Below are 21,842 nucleotides of genomic sequence, written 5' to 3'. Positions count from 1 at the left end.
TAAAGAGGTTAGTGGTAGGCTTAGCGTAGGGTAGTTTAGGGTAGGTAGGGTTAGTGTAGGGTAGGTAGGGTTAGTGTTGGGTGGTAGGGTTAGTGTAGGGTAGTGTAGGGGTTGTGTAGGGGTAGTGTAGGTAGGTAGGGTTAGTGTAGTAGGTAGGGTTAGTGTGGGTAGGTAGGGTTAGTGTAGGGTAGGTAGGGTAGTGTGTAGGGTTAGTGTAGGGTAGGTAGGTGGTAGTAGTAGGGCAGGTGTTAATTATAGATAATGTTACTATTATAGAACAGGTGATATATAGAGAAATGTTTCTATTATAGAACAGGTGTTGAATAAAGAGAAATGTTACTATTATAGAACAGGTGATGATAATAGAGAAATGTTACTATTATAGAACAGGTGATGAATATAGAGAAATGTTACTATTATAGAACAGTGATGAATATAGAGAAATTTTACTATTATAGAACAGGTGATGAATATGAGAAATGTTACTATTATAGAACAGGTGATGAATAAAGAAGAATGTTACTATTATAGAACAGGTGATGAATATAGAGAAATGTTACTATTATAGAACAGGTGATGGATATAGAGAATGTTACTATTATAGAACAGGTGATGAATATAGAGAAATGTTACTATTAAGAACAGGTGATGAATATAGAGAAATGTTACTATTATAGAACGGTGATGAATATAGAGAAATGTTACTATTATAGAACAGGTGATGAATATAGATAAATGTTACTATTATAGAACAGGTGATGAATATAGAGAAATGTTACTATTATAGAACAGGTGATTAATAAGAGATAATGTTAATAGATCTAGCTGGTCTGTCATATTATACAATAGAGAAGTAGATCTAGCTGCGTTGTCATATATAATATAGACAGTAGTTCTAGATGGTTTCATAATATAATAGAGACAGTAGATCTAGCTGGTCTGTCATAATATAATAGAGACAGTAGATCTAGCTGGTCTGTCATAAATATAATAGAGACAGTAGTTCTAGCTGCGGTCACCCCGTCATATTATAATAGAGAACAAGTAGATCTAGCTTGTTTCAAATTCTATAGAGTGAGTAGATCTAGCTGGTCTGTCATATTATAATAGAGACAGTAGATCTAGCTGGGCAGGTCATATTATAATAGATACAGTAGATATAGTGGTCTGTCAATATTTAATAGAGACAAGTAGATCTAGCTGGTCTGTAAAATTATATATAGCGATAGTAGATCTAGCTGGTCTGTCATTTATAATAGGAGACAGTAGTTCCAGCTGGTCTGTCATAAATTAATAGGAGACAGTATATCTAGCTGGTCTGTCATATTTAATAGAGACAGTCGATCTAGCTGGTCTGTTCATATTATAATAGAGACAGTAGATCTAGTGCTGGTCTGTCTATATTATAATAGAGACAGTAGATCTAAGCTGGTCTGTCATATTATAATAGAGACAGTATTCTAGCTGGTCTGTCATATTATAATAGAGGACAGTAGATCTAGCTGGTCTGTCATATATAATAGAGACAGTAGATCTAGCTGGTCTGTCAATTATAATAGAGACAGCGATCTAGCTGGTCTGTCAAATATACTAGAGACAGTTAGATCTAGTGGTCTGTAATAATTATAATAGAGGACAGAGTCTAGCTGGTCTTTCATAAAAAAAAAAAATATAATAGAGACAGTAGATCTAGCTGGTCTGTTATAATAGAATAGAGACAGTAGATCTAGCTGGTCTGTCATATTATAATAGAGACAGTAGATCGAGCTGGTCTGTCATATTATAATAGAGACAGTAGTTCTAGCTGGTCTGTCATATTATAATAGAGACAGTAGTTCTAGATGGTCTGTCATAACATAAAATAGAGATAGTAGATCTAGCTGGTCTGTCATATTATAATAGTGACAGTAGTTCTAGCTGGTCTGTCATATTATAATAGAGACAGTAGATCTAGCTGGTCTGTCATAATATAATAGAGACAGTAGATATATATGGTCTGTCATAATATAATAGAGACAGTAGATCTAGCTGGTCTGTCATATCATAATAGAGACAGTAGATCTAGCTCGTCTTTCAAATTATAATAGAGACAGTAGATCAAGCTGGTCTGTCATATTATAATAGAGACAGTAGATCAAGCTGGTCTGTCATATTATAATAGAGACAGTAGATCCAGCTGGTCTGTCATAATATAATAGAGACAGTAGATCTAGCTGGTCTGTCATATCATAATAGAGACAGTAGATCTAGCTCGTCTTTCATATTATAATAGAGACAGTAGATCTAGCTGGTCTGTCATATTATAATAGAGACAGTAGATCTAGCTGGTCTGTCAAATTATAATAGAGATAGTAGATCTAGCTGGTCTGTCATATTATAATAGAGACAGTAGTTCCAGCTGGTCTGTCATAATATAATAGAGACAGTAGATCTAGCTGGTCTGTCATATTATAATAGAGACAGTAGATCTAGCTGGTCTGTCATATTATAATAGAGACAGTAGTTCTAGATGGTCTGTCATAATATAATAGAGACAGTAGATCTAGCTGGTCTGTCATAATATAATAGAGACAGTAGATCTAGCTGGTCTGTCATAATATAATAGAGACAGTAGATCTAGCTGGTCTGTCATATTATAATAGAGACAGTAGATCTAGCTGGTCTGTCAAATTATAATAGAGACAGTAGATCTAGCTGGTCTGTCATATTATAATAGAGACAGTAGTTCTAGCTGGTCTGTCATATTATAATAGAGACAGTAGATCTAGCTGGTCTGTCATATTATAATAGAGACAGTAGATCTAGCTGGTCTGTCATATTATAATAGAGACAGTAGATCTAGCTGGTCTGTCAAATTATAATAGAGATAGTAGATCTAGCTGGTTTGTCATATTATAATAGAGACAGTAGTTCCAGCTGGTCTGTCATAATATAATAGAGACAGTAGATCTAGCTGGTCTGTCATATTATAATAGAGACAGTAGATCTAGCTGGTCTGTCATATTCTAATAGAGACAGTAGTTCCAGCTGGTCTGTCATATTATAATAGAGACAGTAGTTCTAGCTGGTCTGTCATATTATAATGGAGACAGTAGATCTAGCTGGTCTGTTATATTATAATAGAGACAGTAGTTCGAGCTGGTCTGTCATATTATAATAGAGACAGTAGTTCTAGCTGGTGTGTCATAATATAATAGAGACAGTAGATCTAGCTGGTCTGTCATATTATAATAGAGACAGTAGATCTAGCTGGTCTGTTATAATATAATAGAGAAAGGAGATCTCGCTGGTCTGTCATATTAAAATAGAGACAGTAGTTCTAGCTGGTCTGTCATAATATAATAGAGACAGTAGTTCTAGCTGGTCTGTTATAATAGAGACAGTAGATCTAGCTGGTCTGTCATATTATAATAGAGACAGTAGATCTAACTTGTCTGTCATATTATAATAGCCTAGCTGGTCTGTCAGATTATAATAGAGACAGTAGATCTAGCTGGTCTTTCATATTATAATAGAGACAGTAGTTCTAGCTGGTCTGTCATAATATAATAGAGACAGTAGATCTAGCTGGTCTGTCATATTATAAGAGAGACAGTAGATCTAGCTGGTCTGTCATATTATAATAGAGACAGTAGTTCTAGATGGTCTGTCATAATATAATAGAGACAGTAGATCTAGCTGGTCTGTCATAATATAATAGAGACAGTAGATCTAGCTGGTCTGTCATAATATAATAGAGACAGTAGATCTAGCTGGTCTGTCATATTATAATAGAGACAGTAGATCTAGCTGGTCTGTCAAATTATAATAGAGACAGTAGATCTAGCTGGTCTGTCATATTATAATAGAGACAGTAGTTCTAGCTGGTCTGTCATATTATAATAGAGACAGTAGATCTAGCTGGTCTGTCATATTATAATAGAGACAGTAGATCTAGCTGGTCTGTCATATTATAATAGAGACAGTAGATCTAGCTGGTCTGTCAAATTATAATAGAGATAGTAGATCTAGCTGGTTTGTCATATTATAATAGAGACTGTAGTTCCAGCTGGTCTGTCATAATATAATAGAGACAGTAGATCTAGCTGGTCTGTCATATTATAATAGAGACAGTAGATCTAGCTGGTCTGTCATATTCTAATAGAGACAGTAGTTCCAGCTGGTCTGTCATATTATAATAGAGACAGTAGTTCTAGCTGGTCTGTCATATTATAATGGAGACAGTAGATCTAGCTGGTCTGTTATAATATAATAGAGACAGTAGTTCGAGCTGGTCTGTCATATTATAATAGAGACAGTAGTTCTAGCTGGTGTGTCATAATATAATAGAGACAGTAGATCTAGCTGGTCTGTCATAATATAATAGAGAAAGGAGATCTAGCTTGTCTGTTATAATATAATAGAGAAAGGAGATCTCGCTGGTCTGTCATATTAAAATAGAGACAGTAGTTCTAGCTGGTCTGTCATAATATAATAGAGACAGTAGTTCTAGCTGGTCTGTTATAATAGAGACAGTAGATCTAGCTGGTCTGTCATATTATAATAGAGACAGTAGATCTAACTTGTCTGTCATATTATAATAGCCTAGCTGGTCTGTCAGATTATAATAGAGACAGTAGATCTAGCTGGTCTTTCATATTATAATAGAGACAGTAGTTCTAGCTGGTCTGTCATAATATAATAGAGACAGTAGTTCTAGCTGGTCTGTCAAATTATAATAGAGACAGTAGATCTAGCTGGTCTGTCATATTATAATAGAGACAGTAGGTCTAGCTGGTCTGTCATAATATAATAGAGACAGTAGATCTAGCTGGTCTGTTATAATATAATAGAGACAGTAGATCTAGCTGGTCTGTCATATTATAATAGAGACAGTAGATCTAGCTGGTCTGTCATATTATAATAGAGACAGTAGATCTAGCTGGTCTGTCATAATATAATAGAGACTCCGAGGTTTTTATTTCTTCTGTCGGCTGAGATTACTTCACAGTCTACCAGCCCTTCCACAGCTTGTTGAGCTTCCCTGAAGTTAGACCTCAAGGTCCTATTAAATCCACCCATGTTCCCAGAGTATGTTGTAACAAAAGGTATCAAATTATTTGTTTCTGCTATTTTATTGTATCCCCCTTCCCTGCCAAATAATTCTCCTACCTCTGCCTTTATCCCCCGAAGGAAACGTTTGGAATATCCCCGTGGCCCCAAGGCTCTAAAAAGAATGGTTATGGCCTCCTCCACGTGCTCACCCAATGTACAGATTCTATGGAACCGGATCAGCTGAGATTTAATAATCCCTCTGAAAGTATGTTTTGATGATAACTTGTTTTATGTAGCAAGGCATGCCTATTGGTCTCTTTAAAGAAGACTTTAGTGGCCAATGATTTAGTTAGACCATCTGAGCATACAAAGAAGACCTGAGTGTCCAAAAATTCTAGTTTTTCCCTTTGTATATTGTGAGAAGTTGTAATGGCAGGATGATGTGTATTGAGGGTTTCTAAAAAACACTCAAAGTCCTGCATAGAACTCACCCAAATTCCAAAGATGTCATCCAAATACCTGAGATATAGCAAAGGAAGGGTCTTGCATTTAAGAAAAGCTGTCTCTTCCCAAAAACCCATATATAAGTTGGCAAAGGCTGGAGCAAATTTCTTACCCATGGCGGTGCCATGGATCTGAAGATAAAACTCATCATTAAAATTGAAGTCATTCCTCAAAAGACTCAATTCCAACAGATCTAAGATTTCCTTATCCGGGCGCTGAGGGTCAGGAAACCTATCAAAGGCTTGTTTTACTGCCCGCAGTCCCAAAGACCTGGATGCATTTAGGAGGTTCCGACCTGGGCCAGCCACTAAGGGGAATATTACGCAATTGGAGCTAGACACTATTAAATCGTTGGGGTCCAATCAGAGTATAGTCATTAAACCTGCGGATAAAGGATCACAGATTGTAATCATGGACAGAGTACAGTATTTGTTGGAGGCCAACAGACAATTGAGTAACGTGGAAAATTATGTCCTATTAGACCACTCTATTCAATCTGAGACTCAAAATATGATCAAGAGGATATTGGTGGAATCGCTTGAAAAACAGCTTATCACTTCCAAACAATATACTTATCTGTTGGGCCCGGAGGTGAAAGGGAATGTGAAAGGGGAAAGCTTAATTTTTCACGTTATTCAATTGTCTGTTGGCCTCCAACAAATACTGTCTTTGGGACTGCGGGCAGTAAAACAAGCCTTTGATAGGTTTCCTGACCCTCAGCGCCCGGATAAGGAAATCTTAGATCTGTTGGAATTGAGTCTTTTGAGGAATGACTTCAATTTTAATGATGCGTTTTATCTTCAGATCCATGGCACCACCATGGGTAAGACATTTGCTCCAGCCTTTGCCAACTTATATATGGGTTTTTGGGAGGAGACAGCTTTTCTTAAATGCAAGACCCTTCCTTTGCTATATCTCAGGTATTTGGATGACATCTTTGGAATTTGGGTGAGTTCTATGCAGGACTTTGAGTGTTTTTTAGAAACCCTCAATACACATCATCCTGCCATTACAACTTCTCACAATATACAAAGGGAAAAACTAGAATTTTTGGACACTCAGGTCTTCTTTGTATGCTCAGATGGTCTAACTAAATCATTGGCCACTAAAGTCTTCTTTAAAGAGACCGATAGGCATGCCTTGCTACATAAAACAAGTTATCATCCAAAACATACTTTCAGAGGGATTATTAAATCTCAGCTGATCCTTTTCCATAGAATCTGTACATTGGGTGAGCACGTGGAGGAGGCCATAACCATTCTTTTTAGAGCCTTGGGGCCATGGGGATATTCCAAACGTTTCCTTAGGGGGATAAAGGCAGAGGTAGGAGAATTATTTGGCAGGGAAGGGGGATACAATAAAATAGCAGAAACAAATCATTTGATACCTTTTGTTACAACATACTCTGGGAACATGGGTGGATTTAATAGGACCTTGAGGTCTAACTTCAGGGAAGCTCAACAAGCTGTGGAAGGGCTGGTAGACTGTGAAGTAATCTCAGCCGACAGAAGAAATAAAAACCTCGGAGATAGGTTAGTCCACTCTGCCTTCCAGACGAAAGAGGCACCTAATAAATTTGATAAATATTTGGGGAGACCCAAATATATTGTTAATGCTTTCTCCGGACAGGGGTTCCTCATAAGACAGAGGATCGATTTGCCCACTGTAAACTTGATCTACGGGATCAAGTGTAAATTTTGCCAAAAGATTTATATTGGAGAAACAAAGAATACACTGCATGCTAGACTAAAACAACATCTATACCATATGGCTAAAGGTAATAAGAGTACTGTACTGTACTTGCATTTTGGCCTACATGCAGTGGAGGGTTTGAGTATTTTTGGTCTGGAAACAAATGGGAGCTGGTCCAGGACACAACGACAGGGGATGGAAAGAATTTGGATTGCGCGCCTCAATACGATAGATCCTAAGGGCCTGAATGAAAAATATTAAATTTATCTTGGCTTACTTACCTGATGTGAGGGGGCCTCTCCAGCGCAGTGACATGGATGATTGGGTGGGGGAGGTAGTGGGGGATGGCGGGAGAGCCGCCCATTATAAATGTTTATTTATTCAATTATTTATGGACTTATTTTTATACTTTTTAAAGAGTTATTATAAATATGATGGCACTTATTTTTATATTCTTTGACTTTTTTGTGTGGCGTGATTTGAATTTATCTATTGTTTGGAGACTTTTAGAGCACTCTTGAGTTTGAAGCACTTTTATCTTGCAGTGTACATGGTTAAATAGCCATTGTTTGTTAACACTTATGATTGTCTCTTTTATTTATTAATTTATTTGGTTTGTTCATTGGGTGGTTCTCCTTACAGACCCTAAACCCCTAACCCTAACCCCAAGATCTTCATGCCTAACCTTAACCTTTGCACCCCCATACCTGACCCTAATTTAATCCTGACCTATATTCTAAACCTAACCGTAACCCAACATGAAATCTAACCTTAACCCCCACTTCCCAAATCCTAACCTTAATTTCCAACCCTAATCTAGACCCTCATGCCTAACCTTAACCCTTAGACCACAGGCTTGAGCTGAGCCCTTGGTCTCTATTTTTTAGTTTGGAATCCCTGGCTCTTAACCTAAACCTTACTTATGATTTATAATTTTAAATCCTGGTTCTGGTCCTTTTTTTAAAATATGTTTTTATATATTTTTTAAGTCATTAAAGTATTTTATACAATAGTCTAAACCATCTATCCTAAAGGGGTTGCCTGTACCAGTGCATATCAGATTCGTCTGTTTTTCTTTGACCCTAACCCTATCCCTAACCCTAATCTACAAGTGGGCAACCATGGGGTCTACAACTTTGGCCGGGTGCGCCCGGACCCCCCTGGCCAGCGCGTATATGATGTGGAGTGCAACCATTCCCTTTCCCCCCCTTCGGCTTCCACGTGTCAGAGACGGAAGTGGATCAACCGACTCAAAACTAGTAAACCTAACCCTAACCCTAACCCAACCGAGGACCAAACCTGCATAAGGGGCGCAACTCAAGGGATTTTGCCTGATCCTAAATCGAGTCGACAGACCTACCTAAACTTAACCATTCTTAAAACTATACCTTACCCTAACCTCTACCCTAACATTAACCATTTTACCAACTATACCTAACCCAAACCCTTACCCTACGGACAGACGACTCTTTAACCCAAGTAATGGGTTAACCTACAAGTGGGCACCATGGGGCCTACGACTTTGGCCGGCCGCGCCCGGACCCCTCCGGCCCGCGCGCATATGATGTGGAGTGCACCCCTCCCTTCCCCCCTCCGGTTTCCACGTGTCAGAGATGGAAGTGGATCAACCGACTCAAAACTAGAAACCAAACACTGGCGAGTCACCGCTGCATTGCCCGCCGAGGGATCTGGACGCAGCAAGCCAAGGAAATTTTCATCCCTGAAATTACCTGGGATCATCTGAAATCGGGCCTTTTCTAGGGGTGTTGATTCTTCGCCCAGTATACATCTCTAAGGAATGGTTTTATGGTGAACAGGTCAAAAATAATTATTATATTTTATACAACCTAAAATAGCTTTACCAGGTCTCTAAATGAAAAATAAAGAAATAAATAATAAATAAATAATAATAAATAAATAATTGAATAATTGAATAATTAAATAAAAAATTATATAATGCTTTTTACATCCGTTAAAAATTGGACCTTACAAGACCTACCCAACCCCTCACCTAACCCGTCTACCCTAACCATTCCTAACACTAATCCTAACCTTAACCTCAGCCCCTAACCTTATCTGCTATCCTAGCCCTAACCCCTCTGTGTGTGTGTGTGTGTGTGTGTGTGTATGGGTATATGTATCTGTATCTGACCTTATGCTGTTAACCTTGTCTGTCTCTTATAATGTACTATGATCCCTATTTTGTGTCTGTCCCTCACAATGTATTGTGATCCCTGCTTTGTCACACTCCATTCTTCATTCATACCATATAACATGTTGAAAACCTTGTGTCACTACAAGGTTGTACTTTTATTATATTGGGTCTCCATTGTATTGTTGTTAGGTGTGCTTGACCTCTACTCTAATTGCCCATCCACTTTACTGCATCCCTATTCCGCTCTCACCTCTATCTGAACCCTCCACACTGTAACCCGTTACTGGCTATCTTACCTAGTAACAGTGCAGACCAATTAAAATAACCTAAGCCACCTGGGCTACACACACATATATATACCAGAGAGTCATCACTCCTCACAACTTTACAGGGTGTAAGAAATTGTATTAGATACTAGTAACTTGTTTTAACCACTTCTCAACATAAGCTATACTTGGCACAACATGCACCCATCCCCCACACTTTGTACCCTAATAAGTAACCACAGATCCACACACCCAACCCTCCCCCATGTATAGGCCCCTGTTAAAACAGATGCACATGCATTCTGTTCAAGGATGAGACTTTAAGACAATGAACTGTGGGAAGGGCCAATGGAAACGTCGACATCAGGCCGAACAGGACTACCTACGACCCAGATCGACCAATCGGAAGGCCAGGCGACAAGATCAACCTACTTTGCTTATTGCCTATATAATCTGTATGTACTGATTAGAGGCTCTCTCTTTTTCCGACGATTCCATACGAGTCAGACAGAAAGGAGCCGTACTGTACGATTTACTAAGATATTTTTACATATTAATAAAAGGCCTTATTATATAATAATCCACCTCGTCCTATGTCTCTACTTGATCTCCTGTCTCCTATAAACGTTTTACTAACAAGGGAGACCACCAGACAGGCTGCATTCTACTCCACACACCCAACCAGGACTACAATCCAGGCAAGTACATTACATAGTGTACTGTATATGTAGATATATATACATACATTTTTACTACTTTTTGCACCTTTTATTTCAATTTTATTTTTATATATTCTCCTCCCTGCTACCTGGTGAAGCCGAGTAAGGCAGAAACGCGTCATGGCTGGGACTCCTCTAGATCTGTAGTGTTGCTGTAAGGAAGGCAGGTTCCACACAGACGTCGGAGGGGTCTCCTTTTGGCTACTGTTTTATTTGTATATTTTTCTTTCCTTAATTGGAGTTTTACACAGCTCTCATACACATGCACACATAGGATGAAGTGGAGTGTGACTTTATATGTTAACCCTCACCACTTGTGGGGATATATGTGTATGCTTCTGTATATGTAAAAAATATGTGTATAGCCATATCCCCTCTTATGTTTATGTGTGTTTGCATGTGTACCCCCACCCCACCCTCGGTCCCTACCCTACGGACAGACAGACACTAACGCTCAGCCATCGCACCACAGGGCCTTTTTACCATTAGGTTACCCTAAAAATACATAGGTGACCATTAGGACCGATAAAATAGATCTTTAATAGCATTTCAGAGTTACTGTGACCACGGACTCTTAAAAATGTACTTTATATTTATCCTAAATGATCCCATGATCCTGTACCAATAATCACTAGGGAACTAATATATTTAACAAAATATTTAATTCTCTTCTCTTGGGGTTACCATGACCATGGACCCTTGAGGAATAAGAAACAATTAAATTCACCTTTTTTCATAAAATACCCTCACCAACCCACCATCCTTCTAAAAACCTTTTTAGATACCCACCAACACCCCCAACGGACGAGAACCTTTTTTCTCCAACTACTCTGGGGACCCCGACCTTGGCGACTCATCCGCGGCGAGTACACCCTAAGCAATTAGGCCCGGCCATACACCAAGAAAGAAGACAGGAGGAAATGGTATAGACCGGACTCCTCGGAACCCCTCAGGGTCCTGTTGGCAGACCTATCGTCACAACCCTCCCAACCCCACACAAACAGGAGACTCACGTACCGCGCTGGACGACTATCTACCCCAGTTTAGAATTGGATTGGCAGTATGTCCAGTAGCGCGTGTTTCATCCTAGCGGGTTGGGGCAGCTAAAAGTGGGGCTTTCGGGTCGGGCGCTGCGCCTGGAGTATCGCCTTGGCCGTGTAACCCCTGGGGTGCCCAGATTATGTCTGGCGGAGAATTGGATCCCACTAATTTTCACTGGGGGACCCCTTACCCCGCCGCACTAAGCCTGGACAACCGATCCACACTTTTTTACCTGGACTACGATCCAATTCACTGTCTAGGGAGGATATACCTCTGGAAACGCTACGATCCTGGAAGGGAGTTATTCCACTGGTCACTATCACCCGAACCACTGAATTACCTTGGACTGAGATGGTAGGGATGGAACACGGTAATCAACTGTAACTCCTGGCAGACGTACAACACAAAGGCCAGAGGTTGTTTGCCTGATCCAAAAAAACCCCGATAGACTTTCCGAAACGTAGGACGGAACTCCTAAGGTGGGTGTTTGACAGCCGTGAAGAGGGCTTGCCTTCTGGGTTCTTATCTGCCCAAACCTATGGGAGTTCAATTACTTACCACTCGACAGGGACACATGGCAACCAACTGAGGTCCGGACCTGCACAAGGTACGCAACTCGACGGTTTGATCCTACGCTGAGTATACCCATATGGACCAGCTGGATTGGACTATACATGGGTTGATTCAGAGTTAGGATCCTGGAAGGGAATAACCCCTGAATTACACACATGATTGAAAACATCCAGGACCTAAACTGACGAACACGGAAGTAAATACATAGACAACACGGAGCTAAGAGAGAAGGATCCGAGGGGGAGTAAACTCCTAGGTTGCACTATGCTTTCCACATCCGTTGACAAAGCGGACCTAGACATTTTGACCACACCACTCGATATGAACACATGGCAACCAACCGAGGACCAAACCTGCATAAGGGGCGCAACTCAAGGGATTTTGCCTGATCCTAAATCGAGTCGACAGACCTACCTAAACTTAATCATTCTAAAAACTATACCTTACCCTAAACCCTAACCCTAACCTTAACCATTCTAAAAAACCATACCTAACCTTAACCCCAACCTTAACCCTAACCCTAACCCCTACCCTAACCTTAACCACTCTAAAAACTATAACTTACCCTAACCTCAACCCTAACCTTAACCATTTTACTAACTATACCTAACCCTAACCCCTACCCTACGGACAGACGACTCTTTAACCCAAGTGATGGGTTAATCTACAAGTGGGCACCATGGGGCCTACGACTTTGGCCGGCCGCGCCCGGACCCCTCCGGCCCGCGCGCATATGATGTGGAGTGCACCCCCTCCCTTCCCCCCTCCGGTTTCCACGTGTCAGAGATGGAAGTGGATCAACCGACTCAAAACTAGACCCCTAACCCTTAACCCCTAACCCTAACCCCTAACCCCTAACCCCTAACCCTAACCCCTAACCCTAACCCCTAACCCTAACCCCTAACCCCTAACCCTTAACCGACAAAATATCAAGAGGGTAAGGACTGGTCCTGAGCAGCACAAAAAGTATCGTGCTGTTCAGGCCTTCACATCTTTTATTCTAAATGTAGTATTGCCCTGCTTTTTTTATTTACACTGTCCGGTCCTCCTCGACTGAGAACAACCTGGTTGTATTATACTAACTAGGAAGCGTAGTATTTAGGTATTTTAGCATCAGGTTTTGGTAACAATGCAGGCATTAATGAATTTGAAGACCAAGTCACATGATAGGATAGCACAACCCCAAACCCAACCTTACGCATACAGACAGCCTGGCCTATACGAGCCCCCAGATGAAGAGACAAGGCAGACTGCAAAACTGTACTTTAAATTAATACAGGCAACCCACCACATGGAGGTGGTGGAGAAGGCACTTAAAAACCATGCATTCCCTGCTGGTATGATGAGACAGGTGCATCGTGTCACCAACTTCATTAAACCATCTTCACCCACAGACTACACCACAACAAAATTATCAGAGAACACACACCAGTGGATGCAAAACAACATGAACATACTACAGACACATTACCAATCAATCACCTACACCATTACACAACAAATAAACACACCCAACACTTTGGCACTGACAATCGCAATAGGCTGGGCACATAAGAGATACAAACATAAATTGACACCCACCACCATCATTAGAGTCGAAACCACCTTGAAACTCCCTCAGGCCTCTTCCTCTCCCCAACAAACAACTATACAGACCAACACAATACGAGACCAACCACATACACTTCCAGCAATAGAACACACCCCACTACAAATTTCCCCACCAACGATACTCAATTCAATTCCAAACCCAGTGCCACCTCTCTCCTCAGCAGAGGAATTTCCACCTTTATCAAAACCTCGCCCCCTGTCAAAAAGACCACCATCATACCTACGGACACTATCACTGGGAAAACAACCGACCCTGAGTGAAACCTATAACCTTCGCATACAGACTCTTTCCAAAACACATCTTCACTTCCTACCCTCAACATCCACTTTCACTGATTCTTCCCTTTCAAATCAAAAAGGAGAGGCAAGAATAGCAACCCCTACAACTGGAAAGGAGAAATGGAAAAGTCCAATGGGTCCCCCTACTCCCAAAGCAGCCACTCCCATCATAGCCCAGGTTCACCACACAGTCAACAGTCAACCAGAAACTTGTACACCTACAGCTACACCCACTAAACAAAACACTAACTGCAAAAGAGCACAGGGTAATGTAGCAATATTACTAAGAGACATAATTTCATCTGCTCCTCTTTCACCCACAGGAGGCGCCAGGAAAGGGGTACAGACAAGGACAGGGCAACTCAAGGGGCATATGACGATGACTAAAGGGCAAGACAATGGGCAACACCCCAAAGCTCCCAAATCCGAACCCCCACAAAAAACAAATATTGCTGTGCCTCTGCCTGTCCAGGGCCCCTGAAAATACCCACCATCATCCCCACCACAACCCCATCTTCAACCCCAACCACAGCCTAAATCCACACATCCTTCCCAAAAACCATTCTATCACAAGGCTAGGCCGAACCACAAGCTGACAGATTGGAACATTGAGGGACACACACCAACACTCATCATAGGAGACTCAAACCTCAACCGGATCCCACCATTCAATAACCTCCAGGTAGACAGTTACCCAGGGGCAACATTCTATCATTTCACAAGGATACTGGAGAAAACCCCCATACATACAGACACAGCGACTGTTGTTATCTCGGTGGGCCTGAACAACAAGGACCACGACCCATTCCAGACATCACTGAAACAGTTGTCAGGTATGCACAAGGAGGCAAAGAAAACATTTCCAAATGCAACAATATACATTCCGGTCATCAGCCATTCACCTCTTCTTAGTCCACAACAGAAGAGAAATCTTAAGCTCATCGACGCTTACATTACCACTAACTTCCCAACCCTATTAGAGATTCCACAAGACACATTTCACACAACAACAGATCTCATACACTGGACATCCACCACAGCAGACCTCATCTTTCAACACTGGTGCAGACAGTTAAATTTACATTAACCACAAGCCACAGTCTGGATAGAAATAATCTTTCTCTTAATCTCTTTCCTTCCCTAATAACCAGTGCAGATCCTCCAATTAGGGGAGCAGTGGACCAGTCAACAACTAATATCATGAATCTTTCCAAATCCTTCATACCCACAGCAGCACAGGTAAAGCTCCTGGAGAGAGGGTTAACATTCATCCCTCGCCCAAACAAATTTGATTGGGAGGAACTTCAAAGGGACACCCACAAATATCACAGAAGACTTAAACTGTTGGACTACTATGACTACAACACAGACGACAACCACCAACCATTTACTTTACCATCTACCTGGGAACCTAAAACCTCCCAGATAGATGGTAGAATCAGGAGACTAATCAGAATAGACAAGAACACACTTCACAACCATCAGATGCACACTGATAGGGAGGATAACCTCACACACGTAGAAAGACAGGCAATACAACAACTCAAAAATAACCCACACATAATCATCAAACCAGCAGATAAAGGTTCAAAAATAGTCATATTGGATAAACATTAATACATGTATGAAGCCAACAGACAGTTATCAAACACCAAACATTATAAACGAATAGAAAACAGTATACAACCACAGACACAGACACAGTTAAGGACAATAATAAAAAGACTCTATGACCAACACTACATTACAGCAAAACAACGGGACTTTCTCTACGGTACAGACACCCCACGACCTAGACTATTCTATTTACTGTTAAAAGTACACAAGGAACCGGGGACATGGACAATTCCCTTTGAAGTTCCCCCTGGCAGACCGATTGTATCAGACTGCAACAGTGAATCCTATAACATTTCACAATATATAGATCATCACATTAACCCTCTCTCCACCAGGCACCCCAGCTTTCTCAGGGACACTTACCACTTTATGGAGAGGATTGGACCCATAGCTGTTCCCTCCCACACACACATATTCACGATAGATATTGATAGCTTATACACTAATATAAATACAGCAACAGGAATACAAGCAATTAGAAATATCTTTAAGAGATACCCAGACAACACTAGACCGGACACAGAAATATTACAATTATTAGAAATCAGCCTGACTAGCAATGACTTTTTATTCAACGATCACTATTACCTGCAGGTGGAGGGAACAGCCATGGGCAAAAAATGTGCACCTGCTTACGCCAATATATACATGGCTGAATGGGAGAGAGAGGCACTGGCCAAGTGTCCATATCAACCCACTTTTTATTACCGCTTTTTAGACGACATAATAGGAGCCTGGCCCCACGACATCCAATTATTCACAGATTTCATAAACATTCTCAACAGTCATCATTCATCCATTAAGGTTAAATACACAATTCTTCCGCAGGAAGTCAACTTCTTAGACACAACAGTTTTTTTCAGTAATAACAATCAATCACAGAAAACACTACACACTACAGTCTACTTCAAACCAACAGACACACATGATTTACTTCATAAACACAGTTACCATCCTAAACATACATTTAAAGGAATAATAAAATCACAAATCATACGGTTCTACAGGATATCATCTTGCAAGCAAGACCTGGATTATGCAATAAATACACTATTCAATGCACTTAGAAGAAGAGGATATTCAAAACGATTTTTAAGAACCATTAAAAACAACACATTGGCCGCCCTCCCTCCCATTCATCCAACACTCATAGACCACATCAAATCACCCACCTCTCTTAACCTTAACCTCAATCCTACTCCTAACCTTAACCTCTCCCCTAACCCCACGCCTAACCTTAACCTCTCCCCAAACCCCACGCCTAACCTTAACCTCTCCCCAAACCCCACGCCTAACCTTAACCTCTCCCCAAACCCCACGGCTAACCTTAACCTCTCCCCAAACCCCACGCCTAACCTTAACCTCTCCCCTAACCCTAACCTTAACCTCTCCCCAAACCCCAAGCCTAACCTTAACCTCTCCCCAAACCCCATGCCTAACCTTAACCTCTCCCCAAACCCCACGCCTAACCTTAACCTCTCCCCAAACCCCACGCCTAACCTTAACCTCTCCCCAAACCCCACGCCTAACCTTAACCTCTCCCCAAACCCCACGCCCAACCTTAACCTCTCCCCAAACCCCAAGCCTAACCTTAACCTCTCCCCAAACCCCAAGCCTAACCTTAACCTCTCCCCAAACCCCACGCCTAACCTTAACCTCTCCCCAAACCCCACGCCTAACCTTAACCTCTCCCCAAACCCCATGCCTAACCTTAACCTCTCCCCAAACCCCACGCCTAACCTTAACCTCTCCCCAAACCCCACGCCTAACCTTAACCTCTCCCCAAACCCCACGCCTAACCTTAACCTCTCCCCAAACCCCACGCCTAACCTTAACCTCTCCCCAAACCCCATGCCTAACCTTAACCTCTCCCCTAACCCCACGCCTAACCTTAACCTCTCCCCTAACCCCACGCCTAACCTTAACCTCTCCCCTAACCCCACGCCTAACCTTAACCTCTCCCCAAACCCCACGCCTAACCTTAACCTCTCCCCAAACCCTATTCCTAACCTTAACCTCTCCCCTAACCCCACGCCTAACCTTAACCTCTCCCCTAACCCCACGCCTAACCTTAACCTCTCCCCAAACCCCATGCCTAACCTTAACCTCTCCCCAAACCCTACTCCTAACCTTAATGTTTTCCATTACCCTAATCAGGGTTCTCATCCTAACTTAATCCCTACCTCCCTCCTTCACCCTAATCCTGACTCCCCTATGGAAAGTGATCTGCACCAATCACTAAACCGCAACACTTCCTCTGTCTCTTCTCCTTTGTCATCAATACTCAATCAACAGACAATTATCATCCCCCTAGTAACCACATTTTCACATAGAATCAGATCCCTACATCAATCAATCAAACACAACTTCTCTACAGTTCAGCACACTTACATACCACTCAAACCATACAGAATAATTTCAGCATTCAGAAAGAACAACAATTTAAAGGACCTCCTCACCAAAGCAAGATTCAGTAGTAAACCACCACAAGACCCCAAATCTCACAATTTCCATTTTCGACAGATAAAGTTCATTACAAACATACACAGCCATACATCAGCACCAGTACAAGAATCCTATTCACTGAACACCCATAACGCCATTTACATCATTACATGCACACTCTGCAATAAACAATACATCGGAGAAACCAAACACACCATAGAAACCAGACTCAAACAACACCTGTATAACATCAAAAGGGCACACCTACAAACGACACTCATAACCCACTTCCAGGAGCACCCCATCACCCACCTTACCATATCAGGGTTACAGTCACACATAGGCTGGACCTGTGGGCAGCGAAAGAGGGTAGAACGGGAGTGGATCCAGCACCTGCAGACAATAACGCCCGATTGGCCTGAACGAGAGGGTGTAGAAAATGGGTTTTAACAGACAGGAAAATGGATGGAGAAGAACATGGTTTTATTTATATTTTATCTATACTCGATATATTTATGTTTTGTTCGGTTTTAGTTTGGCATTTCCTTTTCTTAGGTCTTTCCTTTCTTTTAACAGAATAAAACAATAAAACCAACTAAATGCACAACATTGCTTTTATGTTCATATTTAACAACATTATGGTTGAATGAATCTTTCACCACATCGGCTCCTGCACTGTCACCCAGAAAAAGAGGCATTTCAGAACTTACTTCAGTTTAATTTATGATCTTAGGAGGACACCTACGGGCCTTTTTAAGTACTACACCTAATATAACAGATCATCAGAAGAGGGATAAACAGGAGATTGGCCTGTGCACCGTAAAACAAACTAGCTGAAACGAAACACAATTATGTTCAAAAAACCTAACCCTAACCCTAACCCTACCCCTAACCCCTAACCCTAACCCTAACCCTATGGGCACGCAATTCATCCAAAAGTGAAAATGCTGCCCCCTTATATCAAAGAAGTTAAACACTGAGACCTGTTGGGGTGTAAAATGTATCTAACTACACATTAAACACTGAGACCTGTTGGGGTGTATAAATGTATCTAACTACACATTAAACACTGAGACCTGTTGGGGTGTAAAATGTATCTAACTACACATTAAACACTGAGACCTGTTCAAATCAATCAAATCAAATCAAGTTTATTTTATATAGCCCTTCGTACATCAGCTAATATCTCGAAGTGCTGTACAGAAACCCAGCCTAAAACCCCAAACAGCAAGCAATGCAGGTGTAGAAGCACGGTGGCTAGGAACAACTCCCTAGAAAGGCCAAAACCTAGGAAGAAACCTAGAGAGGAACCAGGCTATGAGGGGTGGCCAGTCCTCTTCTGGCTGTGCCGGGTGGAGATTATAACAGAACTATGCCAAGATGTTCAAAATGTTCATAAGTGACAAGCATGGTCAAATAATAATCATGAATAATTTTCAGTTGGCTTTTCATAGCCGATCATTAAGAGTTGAAAATAGCAGGTCTGGGACAGGTAGGGGTTCCATAACCGCAGGCAGAACAGCTGAAACTGTAATAGCAGCAAGGCCAGGCGGACTGGGGACAGCAAGGAGTCATCATGCCCGGTTTGCCGTGACGTATGGTCCTAGGGCTCAGGTTCTCCGAGAGAGAGAAAGAAAGAGAGAAGGAGAGAATTAGAGAGAGCCAAGATTTTCAAAATGTTCATAAATGACAAGCATGGTCCAATAATAATCAGGAATAAATATCAGTTGGCTTTTCATAGCCGATCATTAAGAGAGAGAAAGAAAGAGAGAACGAGAGAATTAGAGAGAGCATACTTAAATTCACACAGTTGGGGTGTATAACTGTTCCTGTGGTGTTGGAGGTCTTCACTGCAGTAGACTGGATCAGCGCCTCTGTCCCCCACTCATCTCTCTCTCCTCTCTCTTTACCTAGTGACCCTGTTCATCAGAACGTCATGTTGGATGGAAAAAGATGCTCTCTTCAGCAGCGGTGAATAACCACAACCCTGTCAGTCCATTACTTTACTTCTCCTTTCTCTTATATTCTCTCTCCCTCCTTCCCTTTTCGTGACCAACTGCGACCTTGACCTCCAACAGTATCAGCAACAGAGAGGTGTGAAATTTCCACAGCAGAGTTAGTTAGTTTATCATGCACTTCTTTTTAAACCAGTGTATGGTTGCTAACTTGTCAAATAAAGCTTCCTAAAATGTGTTAGAAAATGTGTCAGTTTGTCACTTTCATGAGTTTTGAGTAATAACATGTTCCACTACTGAAGACATTGGCTCTAATCTTGGTCTAGGCCTTTACATTTCTAGAAAATGAACAACTAAGGAAGTGTGCTTCTCTAACCCCAAACCCCGGCCTGGTCTGCTTGGTCTGTTTCGCAAGCATTCCCCGAAGTCTTGCGATATTGTGCCTCTGGGTTTAGAAATGTCTGGTGGGTCATTGCAGAGAAGGTTTGAATCCTAAGCAACCTGCTTACACATTGTTTGAAGTACAATAGACCAACATAGCTTCTGTAGTAGGTCAACGCTGTTGTGCTCATGTGAATTTCCTTTCTTTTTCGACTAAAGACCAATGCCAACATGTCACCTAAAATATATATTTTTATTCGTAATTAAATACAGTGCCTTCAGAAAGTATTCACATTTTGTTGTGTTCCAGCCTGAATTCAGAATGTATTAAATTGATGTTATTTCTCACCCACCTACACAGAATACCCCACAATGACATCATAATAACCCCACAATGACATCACAATACCCCACCATTTTTTTATTTTTTATTTCACCTTTATTTAACCAGGTAGGCAAGTTGAGAACAAGTTCTCATTTACAATTGCGACCTGGCCAAGATAAAGCAAATCAGTTCGACACATACAACAACACAGAGTTACACATGGAGTAAAACAAACATAGTCAATAATACAGTAGAAAAATAAGTCTATATACAATGTGAGCAAGTGAGGTGAGATAAGGGAGGTGAAGGCAAAAAAAAGGCCATGGTGGTGAAGTAAATACAATATAGCAAGTAAAACACTGGAATGGTAGATTTTTTTAGTGGAAGAATGTGCAAAGTAGAGATAGAAATAATGGGGTGCAAAGGAGGAAAAATAAATAAATAAATAAATACAGTAGGGAAATAGGTAGTTGTTTGGGCTATGTACAGGTGCAGTAATCTGTGAGCTGCTCTGACAGTTGGTGCTTAAAGACATGACAATATCCCACAATGACATCACAATACCCCACAATGACGAAGTGAAAACATGTTTTTAGAAATGTAAAGTTATTGAAAATGAAATGCATAAATATCGAATTCACACCCCTGATTCAATACATTAACTCTGTATCCCCTTCATATAGTCTCGCTGTTGTTATTTTACTGCTGCTCTTTAATGACTTGTTATTTTTATTTCTTATTCTTATTCGTCTTTTTTAAACTGCATTGTTGGTTAAGGGTGTGTAATTAAGCATTTCATGGTAAGGTTGAATTCGGCGCATGTGACAAATAAAATGTGATTTGATGTTAGAATCACATTTGGCAGTGAATAGCGATTACAGCTGTAAGTTTTTCTGGGTACGTCTCTAAGAGCTTTGCAAACCTGGATGGTACAATATTTTCTTTAAAAAAATCTTCAAAATCTGTCAAGTTGGTTGTTGATCATTGCTAGAAAGCCATTGTCAAGTCTTGTCATAGATTGTCAAGCTGATTTCAGTCGAAACTGTAACTAGGCCACTCAGGAACATTCAGTGTCGTCTTTGTAAGCAACTGACTGATTAAAGCAGGTATTTTCAACAGGTCCAGTCTGTGTTAATATGACTATCCTCTCTCAGCTGCTCCAGTCTGTGTTAATATGACTATCCTCTCTCAGCTGGTCCAGTCTGTGTTAATATCCTCTCTCAGCTGGTCCAGTCTGTGTTAATA

At 41.0% G+C, this 21,842-nt stretch overlaps 1 protein-coding gene across 1 annotated transcript in view; it reads right to left on the bottom strand.

Moving 5' to 3' along the window:
• Nucleotides 1-21,842, bottom strand: part of LOC120035736 — a 106,010-nt gene that overhangs the window by 62,051 nt on the left and 22,117 nt on the right. The gene's annotated exons all lie outside the window — the stretch shown is intronic.

The sequence above is a fragment of the Salvelinus namaycush genome, unplaced genomic scaffold, assembly GCF_016432855.1.
Source record: "Salvelinus namaycush isolate Seneca unplaced genomic scaffold, SaNama_1.0 Scaffold110, whole genome shotgun sequence".
Lineage (NCBI taxonomy): Eukaryota > Metazoa > Chordata > Actinopteri > Salmoniformes > Salmonidae > Salvelinus > Salvelinus namaycush.
This window is presented reverse-complemented; position numbering and strand designations above follow the sequence as displayed.